At 39.2% G+C, this 4715-nt stretch overlaps 1 pseudogene; it reads left to right on the plus strand.

The window, feature by feature from the left end:
- The first annotated feature begins 928 nt into the window (after positions 1-928).
- Positions 929-4371, plus strand: LOC136536307 (protein FAR1-RELATED SEQUENCE 5-like; annotated as a pseudogene).
- Positions 4372-4715: the final 344 nt, after the last annotated feature.

The raw sequence follows: 4715 nt of genomic DNA on the forward strand, positions 1-4715 counted from the left end.
TGTTTCCTCTGTAACTCTGATAACATTGTTATATTCTGTTGTTATAATCAATTGAGGTAATATTATGTACTGTAATAAAGTGATGTAAGAAATGACTTAAGAATATTGTAAGCTTTATTCTCTCATTTATGATCCTGATGAAAAAATATGGATTTTCGAGTTCTCTCTTAGGGTGTGCTCGACGAAACTGCGTAGTTTAGTGTCCTCTCTTGAGTACTTAGTGTCTAATGGAAGACAAGTACTCTTCGGAGGCATTAGATTAGGCGGTTCTGCCACATTTACTCTTCATCCCATCGAATATTTGGACACATGCATCGAGTATTAAATATAGACTAAAAAAATAACTAATTTTACAATTTGCGGCTAATTTACGAGATGAATCTTTTAAGCCTAATTAGTCCATGATTTGACAATGTGGTGCTACGGTAACACATGTGCTAATGACGGATTAATTAGGCTTAATAAATTTATCTCGTGGATTACTGATGGATTCGGTAATTTATTTTTTTATTAGTATCTGAACACCCCATACGACACCCCCATGTGACACCCAAGATTTTGGAAAAAAATTGTGTGGACTCTGGGCTCATTCCGTGGAGGATGAGCCCCCTCCCCAGATGCACGATGCGTGGTTGCGTTTCTAATCAGACGAGCAGCGTTCACTCGGCTCCCTCGATAGTTCGTACACGCATCCAAGGCCGGCTGGCTCCTATCGGCTTGGCTTCTACAGATACGATCTAAACTTCTCTAATAGGTCTTGCATGCAGTTGCACGCCACCGCCGCCGTGCACGTAGTTGCACACGCTACCACTACATCCTGGCAGTTGCACGCACACGCCGCCACTATGCACGCAGTCACACACGCCGCTGCTAGGTGCAGGTAGTTGCACGCCGCTACAGCAGCACTTCGATGAATCAATCAACCTCTATGGCCGGCGTTGGAGACCAAGAAGACATCACAACTGTCGACTTAATGGCAACATCTTCTGTGATGGAGGCTTCATGCGCATTACCAAATGATGGCGTCGGTGGTACTCGTGGAGATGACGAAGATCAGCTAACACAGGTTGTTTATTCGTTTAGATGATATCGCCTATTCATCTATGTTGTTGTTTGGTCATGAATATAGTGCACATATTTTCATAGAACACTGTGTCAGTTACCATGGGAGTAGAGGCCATCAACAGTATTGATGGCAGTGTGCATGGCAATGTTAACATGTCTGGATCAACGGAGAATGAAGTACATGCTGAGGTAAAATATAAGTAACAAACTTGACAGGATATATGATATTTTGTTTTGTTATGGTACAACTTTAAGAGACAATCGATATGTACAGGAGGTGGTTGATAAAGCTATGAAAATTTTGATCACTTCTGAAGTTGGAATGACTTTTCCATCAAAGAAAAAGGCTTATGAGATGTACAATACCTATGCCGGTAAGGTTGGGTTCAGTATTAGAAAGAGCAAGACAAAGCACCGCCAAGATGGTACTTTATGTCAGAAACATATAGTTTGCAGTAACCAGGGACATAGAGAAAATGAGTTGTCACATAAGGACGTCACAAGGACGGGTTGTGATGCTCATGTTCAGTTTAGCATCAGTAGGGAAGGGATTTGGACAGTGCAAAAGGTCGTAGAAGAGCACAACCATTATCTGGCTAGTCCAAATAAGTCACACAAACTGAGGTCCCAACGACAGGTTATAGAGGCAGACAGGAAGTTAATTAGGCAGATACGGGAAGCCGGAATGAAGCCAGCCCAAGTGTATGAATTCATGAAGGAGTTTTATGGAGGGAAAGACAAAATGCCTATGTCCAAGATGGATTGCAATAATGAGATTGATCGCAAACGCAGACAGTACTTAGAAGCCAATGATGCACAAACACTATCCGAATACCTGAGAAATAAACAGCTACAAGATCCTATATTTTTTATGCGATTCAGGTAGACAAGGAGGATGGTCATATTGCAAATTTCTTCTGGGCAGATGGTCAGTCTAGCATGGATTACAAATACTTTGGTGATGCTGTGTCACTTGACATGATATTTAAAACTAATAAGTTTGAAATGCCTTTTGCTCCAATTCTTGGCACCAACCATCACAAGCAGACAATAATTTCTGGGTGTGCGCTTCTATTTAATGAAACTATTGAATCATTTGTTTGGCTTTTCGAAACCTTCCTAACAGCAATGTCAGGAAAGCACCCAAGCACAATTTTCACTGATCAAGACGCGGCTATGGCAGGCTCAATTGCTTATGTATTCCCAAATACAAGCCACCGTCTTTGTTTGTGGCACATTTGCTTAAATGTTGGTAAACATCTTAGTCATTCATGAGTCAGATAACAAGTTCCTACCAGATTTCAAAAAATATGTGTACGAAGACAGATCAGAGGCTTACTTCATAGAGAAATGACATGAATTGCTGGCTAAATACAACCTTGAGAATAACTCATGGATGGCAAACCTATATGCTTTGAGGGCAAAGTGGGCTGCTGTATACTGTGACTCTTTTACAACAGACATGAACTCGACCCAAAGGAGTGAAGGTATGAATAATGTGTTAAAAAAAGATTTTGTAGGAAACTCGGACTTTCGGAACTCCTTGTAGAATGTGAGAAGGTTGCAATTAGTCTGTGTGAAAATGAGTTGGATGCAGATTTTAGAGAAAATTTTGTATTTGGCCCTAAAAATAATGCTCATTTCTTATTTGACATCGAAACTGAAAATCTTTCCTATATGTCCTGAACTCGAGTTTTTCTTTCTTTTTTGGCACTTCCGTCAGTTTGGGTGGTTAATGGTGTTAAGTCCTATGTGAAAAGTCCGTTTTACCCCTAGAGTTTTTTACTAGTCCTGGCATTCCATGGTTAATATTGCTACATTCATAAAAGATAGCAATATTAACCATGGAATGCCATAAAAGATAGCAATATTAACCATGGAATACCAGGACTAGTAAAAAATTCTAGGGGTAAAATGGACTTTTCGCATAGGACTTGACACCGTTAACCATCCAAACTGACGGAAGTGTCAAATATGAAAGAAAAACTCGAGTTCAGGACATATAGGAAAGATTTTCAGTTTCGATGTCAAATAAGAAAGGAGCATTATTTTTAGGGCCAAATACAAAATTTTCTCCAGATTTTAAGTCATGCCAAAAGAACCTAGTTACCTACATTCCAAATCTACCTATGTTGAATACTGCAGCTGAATTATATACAAGGAGAATGTATTCAGAGTTTGAGAAAGAATTTAAAAAACAGTTTACATTGACATGTGATTTGGTGGAAGCTGTGGGGACAAACTTTACATTCTTTGTTAAGTATATGCAATCTGAGCGTGGAGCAACAGTAGTATTTAACACCGAAGATTCCACCATTACATGCTCTTGCCGAATGTTTGAATCCATAGGTACGTATACTATTACATTTCAATTTTTACATTGGAACCTGTAATATAAGTTGTCTAGATTAGGAACTACATCTTGCAGGTATACTGTGCAAGAATGCTCTTAGAGTCTTCGATACAAATGGAGTATACAATTTGCCATCGCAATATATACCGCCTAGATGGACAAAATATGCAAAAAGTGGATTTTATATCGACAAAAAAGAAACTGAGACGGAAGATTTGAAAACACAGGCAGCACTTATATCTCGGCAGGCCACATCTCTTGCTTTGAAGTGTTCGCCGTCAAAGCCACTTCTTGATAAATTGCAGAAAGCCTTACATAGCTTGAACTTGGAGGCAGATACTTATCTAAGCGAGATGCATGAAAAATCCAACGAGGTTACTCTAATTCCAAATGAAAGTGTCCAAGAACCATTAAATGGCGTAATATCATTTAAAATTCCACAAGTAGTAAAAGGTCCAAAGAATACACGTTTCAAAAATGCTGTTGAAAAGAAGACAGGGAAGAAGAAGAAGAAGGGTGCTCAGAAGAAAGGCAGTGAACCTGCCCACTATGTTATGCTTATGTCTACAATTTATTTTTCATCTTCTATTATATTATATATTTGATTGTAGGTGAAGATCTAAACAATGATGTAGAAACTAGAGATGAACCTGCTGCTCCAATACAAATGACTGTAAGACAATAGCTATTTTCACAATTTATTCACTTACAAGCATTATTTGTGAACACTTTCTTATGCTGTGAAACAGGATTTTAATCCTGGGCCATCTTCAACTACGGCAGCTCCGTACATGCCACACTTCAATTCAATTGCAGATCCTTCTGGAATGGCTGCTCCATTTATACCAGGAGGATACACAAGTCTCTTAATTGGAGTTGATCAAGAAGCCGCAGTGCAAACTGGTGTTAGGAAGTTGCATTTTGATGGAGTGGAAAATCATAAAAATATGTAACTGTACTCTTTTACTGTCATGGGACCTTATGAAATGAAACATGTTCGGACTTCGGACTATTTCCTTTGCTCTGAAGAAGAACCTGTTCAGCCTTACATAATTGACTCAAGCTCTACATTTTAGTAACATGTCTATACAATTTACTTTGCCAGGAAGAAGTTCTCATGTACTATCTATGTTTACATCTTTGGCAACCATCCTAGTTACTGTCAGGCACAAGACACAAGTCCTATCTTTTGGAGCTGGACATCTTCAGATGCCAATACAAGAAAAAATTATCTTGTCCACCATCCTATTTTCTGGTTGCCTCGCTGCTCTGGTAGGGAGGTTCTCATTCCCATTCG

The sequence above is a fragment of the Miscanthus floridulus genome, chromosome 2 (genome assembly GCF_019320115.1).
Source record: "Miscanthus floridulus cultivar M001 chromosome 2, ASM1932011v1, whole genome shotgun sequence".
Taxonomy (NCBI): domain Eukaryota; kingdom Viridiplantae; phylum Streptophyta; class Magnoliopsida; order Poales; family Poaceae; genus Miscanthus; species Miscanthus floridulus.